Genomic DNA, 25126 nt, shown 5'->3' with positions numbered 1-25126 from the left:
GAGAAGTAGTACAATTCAAGTTTCAGGTATCGATTATTGACTTTTTAGCGGGCTTTTGTGCCTTGGACATGAGCTACGACCTTAAGATTCTGCATGAAAGGAGGACTAGCAGCCGAGTTGCACGGGAGAATGTGTGAAAGTGTTCATATGTAGTAAAAACCAGACAAATCTGTGGGTTTTCGTCATTTGTTATCGAATCGACTTAAAGCCAGATAATGACATTGGCCGCTCTTCTCTCTGAAATCGTCGTAATTATCGTCTGCAAAGCTATGTCTCGTGCTCCGGAATGCGGAGACACTAAAAGCACCATAGTAGAACACAGATGAAGCTTCTAATTTGATGTAATAGCGAGTAAGAAGTAGTACAATACAAATTTTAGGTTCTGATTATTTACTTTATAGCTGGCTTTGGTGCCTTGGACATGAGCTAGGACGTTAAGATTCTGCATGAAAGGAGGACTAGCAGCAGAATTGCACGGGACAATGTGAAAAGTGTACATATGTAGTAAAAACCTGAGAAATCCGTCGGTTTTCGTCATTTGTTTTCGAATCAACTTTAAAGCCAGATCGTCACATTGGCCGCTCTTCTCTCTGAAACGGTTGTACTTATCGTCTGCAAAGCTATTTCACGTGCTGCGGTATGCGGAGACTCTCAAAGCACCATAGTAGAACACAGATGAAGCTTCTAAGTTTATGTAATAGCCAGTAAGAAGTAGTAAAATTCAAGTTTTACTTATCGATTATTGACTTTTTAGCTGGCTTTGGTGCCTTGGACATGAGCTAGGACCTTAAGATTCTGCATGAAAGGAGAACTAGAACCCGAGTTGCACGGGAGAATGTGAAAAGTGTTCGTATGTAGTAAAAACCTGAGAAATCCGTCCGTTTTCGTCATTTGTTATCGACTCAACTTAAAGCCAGATCATCACATTGGCCGCTCTTCTCTCTGAAACGGTCGTAATTATCGTCTGCAAAGCTATGTCTCGTGCTCCGGTATGCGGAGACACTAAAAGCACCATAGTAGAACACAGATGAAGCTTCTAAGTTGATGTAATAGCCAGTAAGATATAGTACAATTCAAGTTTTAGGTATCGATTATTGACTTTTTAGCTGGCTTTGGTGCCTTGGACATGAGCTAGGACCTTAAGATTCTGCATGAAAGGAGGACTAGCAGCAGAATTGCACGGGACAATGTGAAAAGTGCTCATATGTAGTAAAAACCTGAGAAATCCGTCCGTTTTCGTCGTTTGTTATCGAATCGACTTAAAGATAGATCGTCACATTGGCCGCTCTTCTGTCTGAAACGGTTGTACTTATCGTCTGCAAAGCTATGTCGCGTGCTGCGGTATGCGGAGACACTAAAAGGACCATAGTAGAACACAGATGAAGCCTCTAAGATGATGTAATTGCCAGTAAGAAGTAGTACAATTCAAGTTTTAGGTATCGATTATTGAATTTTTAGCTGACTTTGGTGCCTTGTGCATGAGCTAGGACCTTAAGAATCTGCATGAAAGGAGGACTAGCAGCCGAGTTGCTCGGGAGAATGTGTGAAAGTGTTCATATGTAGTAAAAACCAGACAAATCCGTCCGTTTTCGTCATTTGTAATCGAATCGACTTAAAGCCAGATCATGACATTGGCCGCTCTTCTCTCTGAAATCGTCGTAATTATCGTCTGCAAAGCTATGTCTCGTGCTCCAGAATGCGGAGACACTAAAAGCACCATAGTAGAAAACAGATGAAGCTTCTAAGTTGATGTAATAGCCAGTAGGATATAGTACAGTTCAAGTTTTAGGTATCGATTATTGACTTTTTACCCTTCTTTGGTGACTTGGACATGAGCAAGGACCTTAAGAATCTGCATGAAAGGAGGACTAGAAGCCGAGTTGCACGGGAGAATGTGAAAAGTGTTCATATTTTGTAAAAACCTGAGAAATCCGTCCGTTTTCGTCATTTGTTATCGAATCGACTTAAAGCCAGATCGTCACTTGGCCGCTCTTCTCTCTGGAACGGGTGTACTTATCGTCTGCAAAGCTATGTCGCGTGCTGCGGTATGCGGAGAATCTAAATGCACCATAGTAGAACACAGATGAAGCTTCTAAGTTGATGTAATAGCCAGTAAGAAGTAGTACAATTCAAGTTTTAGGTAGTGATTATGACTTTTTATCTGGCTTTGGTGCTTTTACATGAGCTAGGACGTTAAGATTCTGCATGAAAGGAGGACTAGCAGGGGAGTTGCACGGGACAATGTGAAAAGTGTTCATATGTAGTAAAAACCTGAGAAATCCGTCCGTTTTCGTCATTTGTTATCGAATCGACTTAAAAGCCAGATCGTCACTTTGGCCGCTCTTCTCTCTGAAACGGTCGTAATTATCGTCTTAAAGCTATGTATCGTGCTCCGGTATGCGGAGACACTAAAAGCACCATAGTAGAACACAGATGAAGCTTCTAAGTTGATGTAATAGCCAGTAAGATATAGTACAATTCAAGTTTAAGGTATCGATTATGACTTTTTAGCTGGCTTTGGTGCCTTGGACATGAGCTAGGACCTTAAGATTCTGCATGAAAGGAGGACTAGCAGCCGAGGTGCACGGGAGAATGTGGAATGTGTTCATATGTAGTAAAAACCTAGGAATCCGTCCGTTTTCGTCATTTGTTATCGAATCGACTTAAAGCCAGATCGTCACATTGGCCGCTCTTTTCTCTGAAACGGTTGTACTTATCGTCTGCAAACCTATGTCGCGTGCTGCGGTATGCGGAGACACTAAAAGGACCATAGTAGAACACATATGAAGCCTCTAAGATGATGTAATTGCCAGTAAGAAGTAGTACAATTCAAGTTTTAGGTATCGATTATTGACTTTTTAGCTGGCTTTGGTGCCTTGGACTTGAGCTAGGACCTTAAGATTCTGCATGAAAGGAGGACTAGCAGCCGAGTTGCACGGGAGAGTGTGAAAAGTGTTAACATGTAGTAAAAACCTGAGAAATCCGTCCGTTTTCGTCATTTGTTATCGAATCGACTTAAAGCCAGATCGTCACATTTGCCGCTCTTCACTCTGAAACGGTTATACTTATCGTCTGCAAAGCTATGTCGCGTGCTGCGGTATGCGGAGACACTAAATGCACCATAGTAGAACACAGATGAAGCTTCTAAGTTGATGTAATAGCCAGTTACAAGTAGTACAATTCAAGTTTTAGGTATCGATTATTGATTTTTTAGCTGGCTTTGGTGCCTTGGACATGAGCTAGGACCTTAAGATTCTGCATGAAAGGAGGACTAGTTGCCGAGTTGCACGGGAGGAAGTGAAAAGTGTTCATATGTAGTAAAAACCTGAGAAATTAGTCCGTTTTCGTCATTTGCTATAGAAACGACTTAAAACCAAATCGTCACATTGGTCGCTCTTTTCTCTGAAACGATTGTACTTATCGTCTGCAAAGCTATGTCGCATGCTGCGGTATGCGGAGACACTAAAAGCACCATAGTAGAACACAGATGAAGGTTCTAAGTTGATGTAATAGCCAAAAAGAAGTAGTCCAATTCAAGTTTTAGGTATCCATTATTGACTTTTTAGCTGGCTTTGGTGCCTTGGACATGAGCTAGGACCTTAAGATTCTGCACGAAAGGAGGACTAGCAGCCGAGGTCCACGGGAGAATGTGAAAAGTGTTCATATGTAGTAAAAACCTGAGAAAATCGGCCGTTTTCGTCATTTGTTAGGAATCGACTTAAAGCCAGATCGTCACATTGGCCGCTCTTCTCTCTGGAACGGTTGAACTTATCGTCTGCAAAGCTATGTCGCGTGCTGCGGTATGCGGAGGCACTAAATGCACCATAGTAGAACACAGATGAAGCTTCTAAGTTGATGTAATAGCAAGTAAGAAGTAGTACAATTCTATGTTTTGGTACTGATTATTGACTTTTTAGCTGGCTTTGGTGCCTTGGACATGAGCTAGGACCTTAAGAATCTGCATGAAAGGAGGACTAGCAGCCGAGTTGCACGGGAGAATGTGAAAAGTGTTCATATGTAGTAAAAACCTGAGAAATCCGTCCGTTTTCGTAATTTGTTATCGAATCGACTTAAAGCCAGATCGTCACATTGGCCCCTCTTCTCTCTGAAACGGTTGTACTTATCGTCTGCAAAGCTATGTCGCGTGCTGCGGTATGCGGAGTCACTAAAAGCACCATAGTAGAACACAGATGAAGCTCCTAAGTTGATGTGATAGCCAGTGAGAAGTAGTACAATTCAAGTTTTAGGTATCGATTATTGACTTTTTAGCGGGCTTTGGTGCCTTGGACATGAGCTACGACCTTAAGATTCTGCATGAAAGGAGGACTAGCAGCCGAGTTGCACGGGAGAATGTGTGAAAGTGTTCATATGTAGTAAAAACCAGACAAATCCGTCCGTTTTCGTCATTTGTTATCGAATCGACTTAAAGCCAGATCATGACATTGGCCGCTCTTCTCTATGAAATCGTCGTAATTATCGTCTGCAAAGCTATGTCTCGTGCTCCGGAATGGCGAGACACTAAAAGCACCATAGTAGAAAACAGATGAAGCTTCTAAGTTGATGTAATAGCCAGAAGGATATAGTACAGTTCAAGTTTTAGGTATCGATTATTGACTTTTTACCCTTCTTTGGTGACTTGGACATGAGCAAGGACCTTAAGAATCTGCATGAAAGGAGGACTAGAAGCCGAGTTGCACGGGAGAATGTGAAAAGTGTTCATATTTTGTAAAAACCTGAGAAATCCGTCCGTTTTCGTCATTTGTTATCGAATCGACTTAAAGCCAGATCGTCACTTGGCCGCTCTTCTCTGTGGAACGGTTGTACTTATCGTCTGCAAAGCTATGTCGCGTGCTGCGGTATGCGGAGACACTAAATGTACCATAGTAGAACACAGATGAAGCTTCTAAGTTGATGTAATAGCCAGTAAGAAGTAGTACAATTCAAGTTTTAGGTAGTGATTATTGACTTTTTATCTGGCTTTGGTGCCTTTTACATGAGCTAGGACGTTAAGATTCTGCATGAAAGGAGGACTAGCAGGCGAGTTGCACGGGACAATGTGAAAAGTGTTCATATGCAGTAAAAATCTGAGAAATCCGTCCGTTTTCGTCATTTGTTATCGACTCGACTTAAAAGCCAGATCGTCACATTGGCCGCTCTTCTCTCTGAAACGGTTGTACTTATCGTCTGCAAAGCTATGTCGCGTGCTGCGGTATGCGGAGACTCTCAAAGCACCATAGTAGAACACAGATGAAGCTACTAAGTTGATGTAATAGCCAGTAAGAAGCAGTAAAATTCAAGTTTTAGGTATCGATTATTGACTTTTTAGCTGGCTTTGGTGCCTTGGACATGCGCTAGGACCTTAAGATTGTGCATGAAAGGAGAACTAGCACCCGAGTTGCAAGGGAGAATGTGAAAAGTGTTCATATGTAGTAAAAACCTGAGAAATCCGTCCGTTTTCGTCATTTGGTATCGACTCAACTTAAAGCCAGATCATCACATTGGCCGCTCTTCTCTCTGAAACGGTCGTAATTATCGTCTGCAAAGCTATGTCGCGTGCTGCGGTATGCGGAGACACTAAAAGGACCATAGTAGAACACATATGAAGCCTCTAAGATGATGTAATTGCCAGTAAGAAGTAGTACAATTCAAGTTTTAGGTATCGATTATTGACTTTTTAGCTGGCTTTGGTGCCTTGGACTTGAGCTAGGACCTTAAGATTCTGCATGAAAGGAGGACTAGCAGCCGAGTTGCACGGGAGAGTGTGAAAAGTGTTTCCATGTAGTAAAAACCTGAGAAATCCGTCCGTTTTCGTCATTTGTTATCGAATCGACTTAAAGCCAGATCGTCACATTTGCCGCTCTTCACTCTGAAACGGTTATACTTATCGTCTGTAAAGCTATGTTGCGTGCTGCGGTATGCGGAGACACTAAAAACACCATAGTAGAACACAGATGAAGCTTCTAAGTTGATGTAATAGGCAGTTAGAAGTAGTACAATTCAAGTTTTAGGTATCGATTATTGATTTTTTAGCTGGCTTTGGTGCCTTGGACATGAGCTAGGACCTTAAGATTCTGCATGAAAGGAGGACTAGTTGCCGAGTTGCACGGGAGAAAGTGAAAAGTGTTCATATGTAGTAAAAACCTGAGAAATTAGTCTGTTTTCGTCATATGTTATCGAATCGACTTAAAACCAGATCGTCACATTGGTCGCTCTTTTCTCTGAAACGATTGTACTTATCGTCTGCAAAGCTATGTCGCATGCTGCGGTATGCGGAGACACAAAAAGCACCATAGTAGAATACAGATGAAGCTTCTAAGTTGATGTAATAGCAAGTAAGAAGTAGTACAATTCTTTGTTTTGGTACTGATTATTGACTTTTTAGCTGGCTTTGGTGCCTTGGACATGAGCTAGGACCTTAAGATTCTGCATGAAAGGAGGACTAGCAGCAGAGTTGCACGGGAAAATGTGAAAAGTGTTCATATGCAGTAAAAATCTGAGAAATCCGTCCGTTTTCGTCATTTGTTATCGACTCGACTTAAAAGCCAGATCGTCACATTGGCCGCTCTTCTCTCTGAAACGGTTGTACTTATCGTCTGCAAAGCTATGTCGCGTGCTGCGGTATGCGGAGACTCTCAAAGCACCATAGTAGAACACAGATGAAGCTACTAAGTTGATGTAATAGCCAGTAAGAAGCAGTAAAATTCAAGTTTTAGGTATCGATTATTGACTTTTTAGCTGGCTTTGGTGCCTTGGACATGCGCTAGGACCTTAAGATTGTGCATGAAAGGAGAACTAGCACCCGAGTTGCAAGGGAGAATGTGAAAAGTGTTCATATGTAGTAAAAACCTGAGAAATCCGTCCGTTTTCGTCATTTGGTATCGACTCAACTTAAAGCCAGATCATCACATTGGCCGCTCTTCTCTCTGAAACGGTCGTAATTATCGTCTGCAAAGCTATGTCGCGTGCTGCGGTATGCGGAGACACTAAAAGGACCATAGTAGAACACATATGAAGCCTCTAAGATGATGTAATTGCCAGTAAGAAGTAGTACAATTCAAGTTTTAGGTATCGATTATTGACTTTTTAGCTGGCTTTGGTGCCTTGGACTTGAGCTAGGACCTTAAGATTCTGCATGAAAGGAGGACTAGCAGCCGAGTTGCACGGGAGAGTGTGAAAAGTGTTTCCATGTAGTAAAAACCTGAGAAATCCGTCCGTTTTCGTCATTTGTTATCGAATCGACTTAAAGCCAGATCGTCACATTTGCCGCTCTTCACTCTGAAACGGTTATACTTATCGTCTGTAAAGCTATGTTGCGTGCTGCGGTATGCGGAGACACTAAAAACACCATAGTAGAACACAGATGAAGCTTCTAAGTTGATGTAATAGGCAGTTAGAAGTAGTACAATTCAAGTTTTAGGTATCGATTATTGATTTTTTAGCTGGCTTTGGTGCCTTGGACATGAGCTAGGACCTTAAGATTCTGCATGAAAGGAGGACTAGTTGCCGAGTTGCACGGGAGAAAGTGAAAAGTGTTCATATGTAGTAAAAACCTGAGAAATTAGTCTGTTTTCGTCATATGTTATCGAATCGACTTAAAACCAGATCGTCACATTGGTCGCTCTTTTCTCTGAAACGATTGTACTTATCGTCTGCAAAGCTATGTCGCATGCTGCGGTATGCGGAGACACTAAAAGCACCATAGTAGAACACAGATGAAGGTTCTAAGTTGATGTAATAGCCAGTAAGAAGTAGTCCAAATCAAGTTTTAGGTATCCATTATTGACTTTTTAGCTGGCTTTGGTGCCTTGGACATGAGCTAGGACCTTAAGATTCTGCATGAAAGGAGGACTAGCAGCCGAGTTCCACGGCAGAATGTGAAAAGTGTTCATATGTAGTAAAAACCTGAGAAATCCGTCCGTTTTCGTCATTTGTTATCGAATCGACTTAAAGCGAGATCGTCACATTGGCCGCTCTTCTCTCTGGTACGGTTGTACTTATCGTCTGCAAAGCTATGTCGCGTGCTGCGGTATGCGGAGACACAAAAAGCACCATAGTAGAATACAGATGAAGCTTCTAAGTTGATGTAATAGCAAGTAAGAAGTAGTACAATTCTTTGTTTTGGTACTGATTATTGACTTTTTAGCTGGCTTTGGTGCCTTGGACATGAGCTAGGACCTTAAGATTCTGCATGAAAGGAGGACTAGCAGCAGAGTTGCACGGGAAAATGTGAAAAGTGTTCATATGTAGTAAAAACCTGAGAAATCCGTCCGTTTTCGTCATTTGTTATCGAATCGACTTAAAGATAGATCGTCACATTGGCCGCTCTTCTCTCTGAAACGGTTGTACTTATTGTCTGCAAAGCTATGTCGCGTGCTGCGGTATGCGGAGACACTAAAAGGACCATAGTAGAACACAGATGAAGCCTCTAAGATGATGTAATTGCCAGTAAGAAGTAGTACAATTCAAGTTTTAGGTATCGATTATTGAATTTTTAGCTCGCTTTGGTGCCTTGGACATGAGCTAGGACCTTAAGATTTTGCATGAAAGGAGGACTAGCAGCCGAGTTGCACGAGAGAGTGTGAAAAGTGTTCACATGGAGTAAAAACCTGAGAAATCCGTCCGTTTTCGTCATTTGTTATCGAATCGACTTAAAGCCAGATCGTCACATTGGCCGCTCTTCTCTCTGAAACGGTTGTACTTATCGTCTGCAAAGCTATGTCGCGAGCTGCGGTATGCGGAGACACTAAAAGCACCATAGTAGAACACAGATGAAGCTTCTAAGTTGATGTAATAGCCAGTAAGAAGTAGTACAATTCAAGTTTTAGGTATCGATTATTGGCTTTTTAGCTCGCTTTGGCGCCTTGGACATGAGCTAGGACCTTAAGATTCTGCATGAAAGGAGGACTAGCAGCCGCGTTGCACGGGAGAATGTGAAAAGTGTTCATATGTAGTAAAAACCTTAGAAATCCGTCCGTTTTCGTCATTTGTTATCGAATCGACTTAAAGGCAGATCGCCACATTTTCCGCTCTTCTCTCTGGAACCGTTGTACTTATCGTCTGCAAAGCTATGACGTGTGCTGCGGTATGCGGAGACACTAAAACCACCATAGTAAAACACAGATGAAGCATCTAATTTAATGTAATAGAAAGTAAGCAGTAGTACAATTCAAGTTTTAGGTATCGATTATGGACTTTTTAGCTGGCTTTGGTGCCTTGGGCATGAGCTAGGACCTTCAGAATCTGCATGAAAGGAGGACTAGCAGCCAAGTTGCACGGGAGAATGTGAAAAGTGTTCATATGTAGTAAAAACCTGAGAAATCCGTCGGTTTTCGTCATCTGTTATCGAATCGACTTAAAGCCAGATCGTCACATTGGTCGCTCTACTCTCTGAAACGATTGTACTTATCGTCTGCAAAGCTATGTCTCGTGCTCCGGAATGCGGAGACACTAAAAGCACCATAGTAGAAAACAGATGAAGCTTGTAAGTTGATGTAATAGCCAGTAATATATAGTACAATTCAAGTTTCAGTTATCGATTATTGACTTTATAGCTGGCTCTGGAGCCTTGGACATGAGCTAGGACCTTAAGATTCTGCATGAAAGAAGGACTAGCAGCCGAGTTGCACGGGAGAATGTGGAATGTGTTCATATGTAGTAAAAACCTAGAAATCAGTCCGTATTCGTCATTTGTTACCGAATCGACTTAAAGCCAGATCGTCACATTGGCCGCTCTTCTCTCTGAAACGTTTGTACTTATCGTCTGCAAAGCTATGTCGCGTGCTGCGGTATGCGGAGACACTAAAAGCACCATAGTAGAACACAGATGAAGCTTCTAAGTTGATGTAATAGCCAGTAAGAAGTAGTACAATACAAGTTTTAGGTATCGATTATTGATTTTTAGGTGGCTTTGGTGCCTTGGACTTGAGCTAGGACCTTAAGATTCTGCATGAAAGGAGGACTAGCAGCTGAGTTGCACGGGAGAATGTGAAAAGTGTTCATATGTAGTAAAAACCTAGCAATCCGACCGTTTTCGTCATTTGTTATCGACTCGACTTAAAGCCAGATCTCCACATTGGCCGCTCTTCTCTCTGAAACGGTCCTAATTATCGTCTGCAAAGCTATGTCTCGTGCTCCGATATGCGGAGACACTAAAAGCACCATAGTAGAAAACAGATGAAGCTTCTAAGTTGATGTAATAGCAAGTAAGTTATAGTACAATTCAAGTTTTAGGTATCGATTATTGATTTTTAGCTGGCTTTGGTGCCTTGGACATGAGCTAGGACCTTAAGATTCTGCATGAAAGGAGGACTAGCAGCCGAGTTGCACGGAAGAATGTGGAATGTGTTCATCTGTAGTAAAAACCTAGAAATCCGTCCGTTTTCGTCATTTGTTATCGAATCGACTTAAAGCCAGATCGTCACATTGGCCGCTCTTCTCTCTGAAACAGTTGTACTTATCGTCTGCAAAGCTACGTCGCGTGCTGCGGTATGCGGAGACACTAAAACCACCATAGTAAAACACAGATGAAGCTTCTAAGTTGATGTAATAGCCAGTAAGATATAGTACAATTCAAGTTTTAGGTATCGATTATTGACTTTTTAGCTGGCTTTGGTGCCTTGGACATGAGCTAGGACCTTAAGATTCTGCATGAAAGGAGGACTATCAGCCGAGTTGTACGGGAGAATGTGAAAAGTGTTCATATGTAGTAAAAACCTAAAAATCCGTCCGTTTTTGTCATTTGTTATCGAATCCACTTAAAGCCAGATCGTCATATTGGCCGCATTTATGTCTAAAACGGTTGGACTTATCGTCTGCAAAGCTATGTCGCGTGCTGCGGTATGCGGAGACACTAAAAGCATCATAGTAGAACACAGATGAAGCTTCTAAATTGATGTAATAGACAGTAAGAAGTAGTACAATTCTATGTTTTGGTACTGATTATTGACTTTTTAGCTGGCTTTGGTGCCTTGGACATGAGCTAGGACCTTAAGAATCTGCATGAAAGGAGGACTAGCAGACGAGTTGCACGGGAGAATGTGAAAAGTGTTCATATGTAGTAAAAACCTGAGAAATCCGTCCGTTTTCGTAATTTGTTATCAAATCGACTTAAAGCCAGATCGTCACATTGGCCCCTCTTCTCTCTGAAACGGTTGTACTTATCGTCTGCAAAGCTATGTCGCGTGCTGCGGTATGCGGAGTCACTAAAAGCACCATAGTAGAACACAGATGAAGCTCCTAAGTTGATGTGATAGCCAGTAAGAAGTAGTACAATTCAAGTTTTAGGTATCGATTATTGACTTTTTAGCGGGCTTTGGTGCCTTGGACATGAGCTACGACCTTAAGATTCTGCATGAAAGGAGGACTAGCAGCCGAGTTGCACGGGAGAATGTGTGAAAGTGTTCATATGCAGTAAAAACCAGACAAATCCGTCCGTTTTCGTCATTTGTTATAGAATCGACTTAAAGCCAGATCATGACATTGGCCGCTCTTCTCTCTGAAATCGTCGTAATTATCGTCTGCAAAGCTATGTCTCGTGCTCCGGAATGGCGAGACACTAAAAGCACCATAGTAGAAAACAGATGAAGCTTCTAAGTTGATGTAATAGCCAGTAGGATATAGTACAGTTCAAGTTTTAGGTATCGATTATTGACTTTTTACCCTTCTTTGGTGACTTGGACATGAGCAAGGTCCTTAAGAATCTGCATGAAAGGAGGACTAGAAGCCGAGTTGCACGGGAGAATGTGAAAAGTGTTCATATTTTGTAAAAACCTGAGAAATCCGTCCGTTTTGGTCATTTGTTATCGAATCGACTTAAAGCCAGACCGTCACTTGGCCGCTCTTCTCTCTGGAACGGTTGTACTTATCGTCTGCAAAGCTATGTCGCGTGCTTCGGTATGCGGAGACACTAAATGTACCATAGTAGAACACAGATGAAGCTTCTAAGTTGATGTAATAGCCAGTAAGAAGTAGTACAATTCAAGTTTTAGGTAGTGATTATTGACTTTTTATCTGGCTTTGGTGCCTTTTACATGAGCTAGGACGTTAAGATTCTGCATGAATGGAGGACTAGCAGGCGAGTTGCACGGGACAATGTGAAAAGTGTTCATATGTAGTAAAAACCTGAGAAATCCGTCCGTTTTCGTCATTTGTTATCGACTCGACTTAAAAGCCAGATCGTCACATTGGCCGCTCTTCTCTCTGAAACGGTTGTACTTATCGTCTGCAAAGCTATGACGCGTGCTGCGGTATGCGGAGACTCTCAAAGCACCATAGTAGAACACAGATGAAGCTTCTAAGTTGATGTAATAGCCAGTAAGAAGCAGTAAAATTCAAGTTTTAGGTATCGATTATTGACTTTTTAGCTGGCTTTGGTGCCTTGGACTTGAGCTAGGACCTTAAGATTCTGCATGAAAGGAGGACTAGCAGCCGAGTTGCACGGGAGAGTGTGAAAAGTGTTTACATGTAGTAAAAACCTGAGAAATCCGTCCGTTTTCGTCATTTGTTATCGAATCGACTTAAAGCCAGATCGTCACATTTGCCGCTCTTCACTCTGAAACGGTTATACTTATCGTCTGCAAAGCTATGTTGCGTGCTGCGGTATGCGGAGACACTAAAAACACCATAGTAGAACACAGATGAAGCTTCTAAGTTGATGTAATAGCCAGTTAGAAGTAGTACAATTCAAGTTTTAGGTATCGATTATTGATTTTTTAGCTGGCTTTGGTGACTTGGACATGAGCTAGGACCTTAAGATTCTGCATGAAAGGATCACTAGTTGCCGAGTTGCACGGGAGAAAGTGAAAAGTGTTCATATGTAGTAACAACCTGAGAAATTAGTCTGTTTTCGTCATTTGTTATCGAATCGACTTAAAACCAGATCGTCACATTGGTCGCTCTTTTCTCTGAAACGATTGTACTTATCGTCTGCAAAGCTATGTCGCATGCTGCGGTATGCGGAGACACAAAAAGCACCATAGTAGAACACAGATGAAGCTTCTAAGTTGATGTAATAGCCAGTAAGAAGTAGTACAATTCAAGTTTTAATTAGTGATTATTGACTTTTTAGCTGGATTTGGTGCCTTGGACATGAGCTAGGACCTTAAGATTCTGCATGAAAGGAGGACTAGCAACCGAGTTGCACGGGAGAATGTGAAAGTGTTCATATGTAGTAAAAACCTGAGAAATCCGTCCGTTTTCGTCATTTGTTATCGAATCGACTTAAAGCCAGATCGTCACATTGGCCGCTCTTCTCTCTGAAACGGTTGTACTTATCGTCTGCAAAGCTATGTCGCGTGCTGCGGTATGCGGAGACACAAAAAGCACCATAGTAGAACACAGATGAAGCTTCTAAGTTGATGTAATAGCAAGTAAGAAGTAGTACAATTCTTTGTTTTGGTACTGATTATTGACTTTTTAGCTGGCTTTGGTGCCTTGGACATGAGCTAGGACCTTAAGATTCTGCATGAAAGGAGGACTAGCAGCAGAGTTGCACGGGACAATGTGAAAAGTGTTCATATGTAGTAAAAACCTGAGAAATCCGTCCGTTTTCGTCATTTGTTATCGAATCGACTTAAAGATAGATCGTCACATTGGCCGCTCTTCTCTCTGAAACGGTTGTACTTATTGTCTGCAAAGCTATGTCGCGTGCTGCGGTATGCGGAGACACTAAAAGGACCATAGTAGAACACAGATGAAGCCTCTAAGATGATGTAATTGCCAGTAAGAAGTAGTACAATTGAAGTTTTAGGTATCGATTATTGAATTTTTAGCTGGCTTTGGTGCCTTGGACATGAGCTAGGACCTTAAGATTTTGCATGAAAGGAGGACTAGCAGCCGAGTTGCACGAGAGAGTGTGAAAAGTGTTCACATGGAGTAAAAACCTGAGAAATCCGTCCGTTTTCGTCATTTGTTATCGAATCGACTTAAAGCCAGATCGTCACATTGGCCGCTCTTCTCTCTGAAACGGTTGTACTTATCGTCTGCAAAGCTATGTCGCGTGCTGCGGTATGCGGAGACACTAAAAGCACCATAGTAGAACACAGATGAAGCTTCTAAGTTGATGTAATAGCCAGTAAGAAGTAGTACAATTCAAGTTTTAGGTATCGATTATTGGCTTTTTAGCTCGCTTTGGCGCCTTGGACATGAGCTAGGACCTTAAGATTCTGCATGAAAGGAGGACTAGCAGCCGCGTTGCACGGGAGAATGTGAAAAGTTTTCATATGTAGTAAAAACCTTAGAAATCCGTCCGTTTTCGTCATTTGTTATCGAATCGACTTAAAGCCAGATCGCCACATTGGCCGCTCTTCTCTCTGGAACCGTTGTACTTATCGTCTGCAAAGCTATGACGTGTGCTGCGGTATGCGGAGACACTAAAACCACCATAGTAAAACACAGATGAAGCATCTAATTTAATGTAATAGAAAGTAAGAAGTAGTACAATTCAAGTTTTAGGTATCGATTATGGACTTTTTAGCTGGCTTTGGTGCCTTGGGCATGAGCTAGGACCTTCTGAATCTGCATGACAGGAGGACTAGCAGCCAAGTTGCACGGGAGAATGGGAAAAGTGTTCATATGTAGTAAAAACCTGAGAAATCCGTCGGTTTTCGTCATCTGTTATCGAATCGACTTAAAGCCAGATCGTCACATTGGTCGCTCTACTCTCTGAAACGATTGTACTTATCGTCTGCAAAGCTATGTCTCGTGCTCCGGAATGCGGAGACACTAAAAGCACCATAGTAGAAAACAGATGAAGCTTGTAAGTTGATGTAATAGCCAGTAATATATAGTACAATTCAAGTTTCAGGTATCGATTATTGACTTTATAGCTGGCTCTGGAGCCTTGGACATGAGCTAGGACCTTAAGATTCTGCATGAAAGGAGGACTAGCAGCCGAGTTGCACGGGAGAATGTGGAATGTGTTCATATGTAGTAAAAACCTAGAAATCAGTCCGTATTCGTCATTTGTTACCGAATCGACTTAAAGCCAGATCGTCACATTAGCCGCTCTTCTCTCTGAAACGTTTGTACTTATCGTCTGCAAAGCTATGTCGCGTGCTGCGGTATGTGGAGACACTAAAAGCACCATAGTAGAACACAGATGAAGCTTCTAAGTTGATGTAATAGCCAGTAAGAAGTAGTACAATACAAGTTTTAGGTATCGATTATTGATTTTTAGGTGGCTTTGGTGCCTTGGACTTGAGCTAGGACCTTAAGATTCTGCATGAAAGGAGGACTAGCAGCTGAGTTGCACGGGAGAATGTGAAAAGTGTTCATATGTAGTAAAAACCTAGCAATCCGACCGTTTTCGTCATTTGTTATCGACTCGACTTAAAGCCAGATCTCCACATTGGCCGCTCTTCTCTCTGAAACAGTTGTACTTATCGTCTGCAAAGCTACGTCGCGTGCTGCGGTATGCGGAGACACTAAAAGCACCATAGTAAAACACAGATGAAGCTTCTAAGTTGATGTAATAGCCAGTAAGATATAGTACAATTCAAGTTTTAGGTATCGATTATTGACTTTTTAGCTGGCTTTGGTGCCTTGGACATGAGCTAGGACCTTAAGATTCTGCATGAAAGGAGGACTATCAGCCGAGTTGTACGGGAGAATGTGAAAAGTGTTCATATGTAGTAAAAACCTAGAAATCCGTCCGTTTTCGTCATTTGTTATCGAATCCACTTAAAGCCAGATCGTCATATTGGCCGCATTTATGTCTAAAACGGTTGGACTTATCGTCTGCAAAGCTATGTAGCGTGCTGCGGTATGCGGAGACACTAAAAGCATCATAGTAAAACACAGATGAAGCTTCTAAATTGATGTAATAGACAGTAAGAAGTAGTACAATTCAAGTTTTAGGTATCGATTATTGACTTTATAGCTATCTTTGGTGCCTTGGACATGAGCTAGGACCTTAAGATTCTGCATGAAAGGAGGACTAGCAGCTGATTTGCACGGGAGAATGTGAAAAGTGTTCATATGTAGTAAAATCCTGAGACATCGGTCCGTTTTCGTCATTTGTTATCGACTCGACATAAAGCCAGATCTTCACATTGGCCACTCTTCTCTCTGAAACGTTTGTACTTATCGTCTGCAAAGCTATGACGTGTGCTGCGGTATGCGGAGACACTAAAACCACCATAGTAAAACACAGATGAAGCTTCTAAGTTGATGTAATAGCCAATAAGATTTAGTACAATTCTAGTTTTAGGTATCGATTATTGACTTTTTAGCTGGCTTTGGTTCCTTGGACATGAGCTAGGACCTTAAGATTCTGCATGAAAGGAGGACTAGCAGCCGTGTTGCACGGGAGAATGTGAGAAGTGTTCATATGTAGTAAAAACCTAGAAATCCGTCCGTTTTCGTCATTTGTTACCGAATCGACTTAAAGCCAGTTCGTCACATTGGTCGCTCTTCTCTCTGAAACGGGTGTACTTATCGTCTGCAAAGCTATGTCGCGTGCTGCGGTATGCGGAGACACTAAAAGCACCATAGTAGAATACAGATGAAGGTTCTAAGTTGATGTAATAGCCAGTAAGAAGTAGACCAATTCAAGTTTTAGGTATGGATTATTGACATTTTAGCTGGCTTTGGTTCCTTGGACATGAGCTAGGAACTTAAGATTCTGCATGAAAGGAGGACTAGCTGCCGAGTTGCACGGGAGAATGTCAAAAGTGTTCATATGTAGTAAAAACCTGAGAAATCCGTCCGTTTTCGTCATTTGTTACAGAATCGACTTAAAGCCAGATCGTCACATTGGCCGCTCTTCTCTCTGAAACGGTTGTACTTATCGTCTGCAAAGCTATGTCGCGTGCTGCGGTATGCGGAGACACTAAAAGCACCATAGTAGAACACAGATGAAGGTTCTAAGTTGATGTAATAGCCAGTAAGAAGTAGTCCAATTCAAGTTTTAGGTATCGATAATTGACTTTTTAGCGGGCTTTGGTGCCTTGGACATGAGCTAGGACCTTAAGATTCTGCATGAAAGGAGGACTAGCAGCTGAGTTGCACGGGAGAATGTGAAAAGTGTTCATACGCAGAAAAAACCCGAAAAATCCGTTCGTTATCGTCATTTTTTTATCGAATCGACATAAAGCCAGATCGTCACATTGGCCGCTCTTCTCTCTGAAATGGTTGTACTTATCGTCTTCAAAGCTATGACGTGTGCTGCGGTATGCGGAGACACTAAAACCACCATAGTAAAACACAGATGAAGCATCTAATTTAATGTAATAGCCAGTAAGAAGTAGTACAATTCAAGTTTTAGGTATCGATTATGGACTTTTTAGCTGGCTTTGGTGCCTTGGCCATGAGCTAGGACCTTAAGATTCTGCATGAAAGGAGGACTAGCAGCCGAGTTGCACGGGAGAATGTGAAAAGTGTTCATATGTAGTAAAAACCTAGAAATCCGACCGTTTTCGTCATTTGTTATCGAATCGACTTAAAGCCAGATCGTCACATTGGTCGCTCTTCTCTCTGAAACGATTGTACTTATCGTCTGCAAAGCTATGTCGCGTGCTGCGGTATGCGGAGACACTAAAAGCACCATAGTAGAACACAGATGAAGGTTCTAAGTTGATGTAATAGCCAGTAAGAAGTAGACCAATTCAAGTTTTAGGTATAGATTATTGACATTTTAGCTGGCTTTGGTTCTTTGGACATGAGCTAGGAACTTAAGATTCTGCATGAAAGGAGGACTAGCAGCCGAGTTGCACGGGAGAATGTGGAATGTGTTCATATGTAGCAAAAACCTAGAAATCCGTCCGTTTTCGTCATTTGTTATAGAATCGACTTAAAGCCAGATCGACACATTGGCCGCTCTTCTCTCTGAAACCGTTGTACTTATCGTCTGCAAAGCTACGTCGCGTGCTGCGGTATGCGGAGACACTAAAACCACCATAGTAAAACACAGATGAAGCTTCTAAGTTGACGTAATAGCGAGTAAGATATAGTACAATTCAAGTTTTAGGTATCGATTATTGACTTTTTAGCTGGCTTTGGTGCCTTGGCCATGAGCTAGGACCTTAAGATTCTGCATGAAAGGAGGACTAGCAGCCGAGTTGCACGGGAGAATGTGGAATGTGTTCATATGTAGTAAAAACCTAGAAATCCGTCCGTTTTCGTCATTTGTTATGGAATCGACTTAAAGCCAGATCGACACATTGGCCGCTCTTCTCTCTGAAACCGTTGTACTTACCGTCTGCAAAGCTACGTCGCGTGCTGCGGTATGCGGAGACACTAAAACCACCATAGTAAAAGACAGATGAAGCATGTAATTTAATGTAATAGCCAGTAAGAAGTAGTACAATTAAAGTTTTAGGTATCGATTATGGACTTTTTAGCTGGCTTTGGTGACTTGGACATGAGCTAGGACCTTAAGAATCTGCATGAAAGTAGGACTAGCAGCCGTGTTGCGCGGGAGAATGTGAAAAGTGTTCATGTGTAGTAAAAACCTGAGAAATCCGTCCGTATTCGTCATTTGTTACCGAATCGGCTTAAAGCCAGATCGTCACATTGGTCGCTCTTCTCTCTGAAACAATTGTACTTATCGACTGCAAAGCTATGTCGCGTGCTGCGGTATGCGGAGACACTAAAAGCACCATAGTAGAAAACAGATGAAGCTTCTAAGTTGATGTAATAGCCAGTAAGATATAGTACAATTCAAGTTTTAGGTATCGATTATTGACTTTTTAGCTGGCTTTGGTGCCTTGGACATTAGCTAGAACCTTAAGATTCTGCATGAAAGGAGGACTAGCAGCCGCGTTGCACGGGAGAAAGTGAGAAGTGTTCATATGTAGTAAAAACCTGAGAAATCCGTCTGTTTTCGTCATTTGTTATCGAATCGACTTAAAGCCAGAATGTCACACTGGCCGCTCTTCTCTCTGAAACGGTTGTACTTATCGTCTGCAAAGCTATGTCGCGTGCTGCGGTATGCGGAGACACTAAAAGCACCATTGTAGAACACAGATGAAGGTTCTAAGTTGATGTAATAGCCCGTAAGAAGTAGACCAATTCAAGTTTTAGGTATAGATTATTGACATTTTAGCTGGCTTTGGTTCCTTGGACATGAGCTAGGAACTTAAGATTCTGCATGAAAGGAGCACTAGCTGCCGAGTTGCACGGGAGAATGTCAAAAGTGTTCATATGTAGTAAAAACCTGAGAAATCCGTCCGTTTTCGTCATTTGTTATCGACTCGACTTAAAGCCAGATCTCCACATTGGCCGCTCTTCTCTCTGAAACGGTCATAATTACCGTCTGCAAAGCTATGTCTCGTGCTCCGGTATGCGGAGACACTAAAAGCACATAGTAGAAAACAGACGAAGCTTCTAAGTTGATGTAATAGCCAGTAAAATATAGTACAATTCAAGTTTAAGGTATCGATTATTGACTTTTTAGCTGGCTTTGGTGCCTTGGACATGAGCTAGGACCTTAAGATTCTGCATGAAAGGAGGACTAGCAGCCGAGTTGCACGGAAGAATTTGGATTGTGTTCATATGTAGTAAAAACCTAGAAATCCGTCCGTTTTCGTCATTTGTTATCGAATCGACTTAAAGCCAGATCGTCACATTGGCCGCTCTTCTCTCTGAAACAGTTGTACTTATCGTCTGCAAAGCTACGTCGCGTGCTGCGGTATGCGGAGACACTAAAAGCACCATAGTAGAATACAGATGAAGGTTCTAAGTTGATGTAATAGCCAGTAAGAAGTAGACCAATTCAAGTTTTAGGTATGGATTATTGACATTTTAGCTGGCTTTGGTTCCTTGGACATGAGCTAGGAACTTAAGATTCTGCATGAAAGGAGGACTAGCTGCCGAGTTGCACGGGAGAATGTCAAAAGTGTTCATATGTAGTAAAAACCTGAGAAATCCGTCCGTTTTCGTCATTTGTTACAGAATCGACTTAAAGCCAGATCGTCACATTGGCCGCTCTTCTCTCTGAAACGGTTGTACTTATCGTCTGCAAAGCTATGTCGCGTGCTGCGGTATGCGGAGACACTAAAAGCACCATAGTAGAACACAGATGAAGGTTCTAAGTTGATGTAATAGCCAGTAAGAAGTAGTCCAATTCAAGTTTTAGGTATCGATAATTGACTTTTTAGCGGGCTTTGGTGCCTTGGACATGAGCTAGGACCTTAAGATTCTGCATGAAAGGAGGACTAGCAGCTGAGTTGCACGGGAGAATGTGAAAAGTGTTCATACGCAGAAAAAACCCGAAAAATCCGTTCGTTATCGTCATTTTTTTATCGAATCGACATAAAGCCAGATCGTCACATTGGCCGCTCTTCTCTCTGAAATGGTTGTACTTATCGTCTTCAAAGCTATGACGTGTGCTGCGGTATGCGGAGACACTAAAACCACCATAGTAAAACACAGATGAAGCATCTAATTTAATGTAATAGCCAGTAAGAAGTAGTACAATTCAAGTTTTAGGTATCGATTATGGACTTTTTAGCTGGCTTTGGTGCCTTGGCCATGAGCTAGGACCTTAAGATTCTGCATGAAAGGAGGACTAGCAGCCGAGTTGCACGGGAGAATGTGAAAAGTGTTCATATGTAGTAAAAACCTAGAAATCCGACCGTTTTCGTCATTTGTTATCGAATCGACTTAAAGCCAGATCGTCACATTGGTCGCTCTTCTCTCTGAAACGATTGTACTTATCGTCTGCAAAGCTATGTCGCGTGCTGCGGTATGCGGAGACACTAAAAGCACCATAGTAGAACACAGATGAAGGTTCTAAGTTGATGTAATAGCCAGTAAGAAGTAGACCAATTCAAGTTTTAGGTATAGATTATTGACATTTTAGCTGGCTTTGGTTCTTTGGACATGAGCTAGGAACTTAAGATTCTGCATGAAAGGAGGACTAGCAGCCGAGTTGCACGGGAGAATGTGGAATGTGTTCATATGTAGCAAAAACCTAGAAATCCGTCCGTTTTCGTCATTTGTTATAGAATCGACTTAAAGCCAGATCGACACATTGGCCGCTCTTCTCTCTGAAACCGTTGTACTTATCGTCTGCAAAGCTACGTCGCGTGCTGCGGTATGCGGAGACACTAAAACCACCATAGTAAAACACAGATGAAGCTTCTAAGTTGACGTAATAGCGAGTAAGATATAGTACAATTCAAGTTTTAGGTATCGATTATTGACTTTTTAGCTGGCTTTGGTGCCTTGGCCATGAGCTAGGACCTTAAGATTCTGCATGAAAGGAGGACTAGCAGCCGAGTTGCACGGGAGAATGTGGAATGTGTTCATATGTAGTAAAAACCTAGAAATCCGTCCGTTTTCGTCATTTGTTATAGAATCGACTTAAAGCCAGATCGACACATTGGCCGCTCTTCTCTCTGAAACCGTTGTACTTACCGTCTGCAAAGCTACGTCGCGTGCTGCGGTATGCGGAGACACTAAAACCACCATAGTAAAAGACAGATGAAGCATGTAATTTAATGTAATAGCCAGTAAGAAGTAGTACAATTAAAGTTTTAGGTATCGATTATGGACTTTTTAGCTGGCTTTGGTGACTTGGACATGAGCTAGGACCTTAAGAATCTGCATGAAAGTAGGACTAGCAGCCGTGTTGCGCGGGAGAATGTGAAAAGTGTTCATGTGTAGTAAAAACCTGAGAAATCCGTCCGTATTCGTCATTTGTTACCGAATCGGCTTAAAGCCAGATCGTCACATTGGTCGCTCTTCTCTCTGAAACAATTGTACTTATCGACTGCAAAGCTATGTCGCGTGCTGCGGTATGCGGAGACACTAAAAGCACCATAGTAGAAAACAGATGAAGCTTCTAAGTTGATGTAATAGCCAGTAAGATATAGTACAATTCAAGTTTTAGGTATCGATTATTGACTTTTTAGCTGGCTTTGGTGCCTTGGACATTAGCTAGAACCTTAAGATTCTGCATGAAAGGAGGACTAGCAGCCGCGTTGCACGGGAGAAAGTGAGAAGTGTTCATATGTAGTAAAAACCTGAGAAATCCGTCTGTTTTCGTCATTTGTTATCGAATCGACTTAAAGCCAGAATGTCACACTGGCCGCTCTTCTCTCTGAAACGGTTGTACTTATCGTCTGCAAAGCTATGTCGCGTGCTGCGGTATGCGGAGACACTAAAAGCACCATTGTAGAACACAGATGATGGTTCTAAGTTGATGTAATAGCCCGTAAGAAGTAGACCAATTCAAGTTTTAGGTATAGATTATTGACATTTTAGCTGGCTTTGGTTCCTTGGACATGAGCTAGGAACTTAAGATTCTGCATGAAAGGAGCACTAGCTGCCGAGTTGCACGGGAGAATGTCAAAAGTGTTCATATGTAGTAAAAACCTGAGAAATCCGTCCGTTTTCGTCATTTGTTATCGACTCGACTTAAAGCCAGATCTCCACATTGGCCGCTCTTCTCTCTGAAACGGTCATAATTACCGTCTGCAAAGCTATGTCTCGTGCTCCGGTATGCGGAGACACTAAAAGCACATAGTAGAAAACAGACGAAGCTTCTAAGTTGATGTAATAGCCAGTAAAATATAGTACAATTCAAGTTTAAGGTATCGATTATTGACTTTTTAGCTGGCTTTGGTGCCTTGGACATGAGCTAGGACCTTAAGATTCTGCATGAAAGGAGGACTAGCAGCCGAGTTGCACGGAAGAATTTGGATTGTGTTCATATGTAGTAAAAACCTAGAAATCCGTCCGTTTTCGTCATTTGTTATCGAATCGACTTAAAGCCAGATCGTCACATTGGCCGCTCTTCTCTCTGAAACAGTTGTACTTATCGTCTGCAAAGCTACGTCGCGTGCTGCGGTCTGCGGAGACACTAAAAGCACCATAGCAGAACACAGATGAAGGTCCTAAGTTAATGTAATAGCCAGTAAGAATTAGACCAATTCAAGTTTTAGGTATCGATAATTGACTTTTTAGCGGGCTTTGGTGCCTTGGACATGAGCTAGGACCTTAAGATTCTGCATGAAAGGAGGACTAGCAGCCGAGTTGCACGGGAGAATGTGAAAAGTGTTCATATGTAGTAAAAACTTGAGAAATCCGTCCGTTTTCGTCATTTGTTATCGACTCGACTTAAAGCCAGATCATCACATGGGCCGCTCTTCTCTCTGAAATCGTCGTAATTATCGTCTGCAAAGCTATGTCTCGTGCTCCGGAATGCTGAGACACTAAAAGCACCATAGTAGAAAACAGATGAAGCTTCTAAGTTGATGTAATAGCCAGTAATATATAGTACAATTCAAGTTTCAAGTATCGATTATTGACTTTCTAGCTGGCTCTAGAGCCTTGGACATGAGCTAGGACCTTAAGATTCTGCATGAAAGGAGGACTAGCAGCCGAGTTGCACGGGAGAATGTGGAATGTGTTCATATGTTGTAAAAACCTAGAAATACGTCCGTTTTCGTCATTTGTTACAGAATCGACTTAAAGCCAGATCGTCACATTGGCCGCTCTTCTCTCTGAAACGGTTGTACTTATCGTCTGCAAAGCTATGTCGCGTGCTGCGGTATGCGGAGACACTAAAAGCACCATAGTGGAACACAGATGAAGGTTCTAAGTTGATGTAATAGCCAGTAAGAAGTAGTCCAATTCAAGTTTTAGGTATCGATAATTGACTTTTTAGCGGGCTTTGGTGCCTTGGACATGAGCTAGGACCTTAAGATTCTGCATGAAAGGAGGACTAGCAGCTGAGTTGCACGGGAGAATGTGAAAAGTGTTCATATGCAGTAAAAACCCGAAAAATCCGTTCGTTATCGTCATTTTTTTATCCAATCGACATAAAGCCAGATCGTCACATTGGCCGCTCTTCTCTCTGAAATGGTTGTACTTATCGTCTTCAAAGCTATGACGTGTGCTGCGGTACGCGGAGACACTAAAACCACCATAGTAAAACACAGATGAAGCATCTAATTTAATGTAATAGCCAGTAAGAAGTAGTACAATTCAAGTTTTAGGTATCGATTATGGACTTTTTAGCTGGCTTTCGTGCCTTGGCCATGAGCTAGGACCTTAAGATTCTGCATGAAAGGAGGACTAGCAGCCGAGTTGCACGGGAGAATGTGAAAAGTGTTCATATGTAGTAAAAACCTAGAAATCCGACCGTTTTCGTCATTTGTTATCGAATCGACTTAAAGCCAGATCGTCACATTGGTCGCTCTTCTCTCTGAAACGATTGTACTTATCGTCTGCAAAGCTATGTCGCGTGCTGCGGTATGCGGAGACACTAAAAGCAGCATAGTAGAACACAGATGAAGGTTCTAAGTTGATGTAATAGCCAGTAAGAAGTAGACCAATTCAAGTTTTAGGTATAGATTATTGACTTTTTAGCTGGCTTTGGTTCTTTGGACATGAGCTAGGAACTTAAGATTCTGCATGAAAGGAGGACTAGCTGCCGTGTTGCACGGGGGAATGTGAAAAGTGTTCATATGTAGTAAAAACCTGATAAATCCGTCCGTTTTCGTCATTTGTTATCGACTCGACTTAAAGCCAGATCTCCACATTGGCCGCTCTTCTCTCTGAAACGGTCCTAATTATCGTCTGCAAAGCTATGTCTCGTGCTCCGGTATGCGGAGACACTAAAAGCACCATAGTAGAAAACAGATGAAGCTTCTAAGTTGATGTAATAGCCAGGAAGATATAGTACAATTCAAGTTTTAGGTATCGATTATTGACTTTTTAGCTGGCTTTGGTGCCTTGGACATGAGCTAGGACCTTAAGATTCTGCATGAAAGGAGGACTAGCTGCCGAGTTGCACGGAAGAATGTGGAATGTGTTCATATGTAGTAAAAACCTAGAAATCCGTCCGTTTTCGTCATTTGTTATAGAATCGACTTAAAGCCAGATCGTCACATTGGCCGCTCTTCTCTCTGAAACAGTTGTACTTATCGTCTGCAAAGCTACGTCGCGTGCTGCGGTATGCGGAGACACTAAAACCACCATAGTAAAACACAGATGAAGCTTCTAAGTTGATGTAATAGCGAGTAAGATATAGTACAATTCAAGTTTTAGGTATCGATTATTGACTTTTTAGCTGGCTTTGGTGCCTTGGACATGAGCTAGGACCTTAAGATTCTGCATGAAAGGAGGACAATCAGCCGAGTTGTACGGGAGAATGTGAAAAGTGTTCATATGTAGTAAA

Source organism: Schistocerca gregaria, chromosome 9 (genome assembly GCF_023897955.1).
Source record: "Schistocerca gregaria isolate iqSchGreg1 chromosome 9, iqSchGreg1.2, whole genome shotgun sequence".
NCBI classification, from domain to species: Eukaryota; Metazoa; Arthropoda; class Insecta; order Orthoptera; family Acrididae; genus Schistocerca; species Schistocerca gregaria.
Note: the sequence above shows the minus strand (reverse complement) of the source record.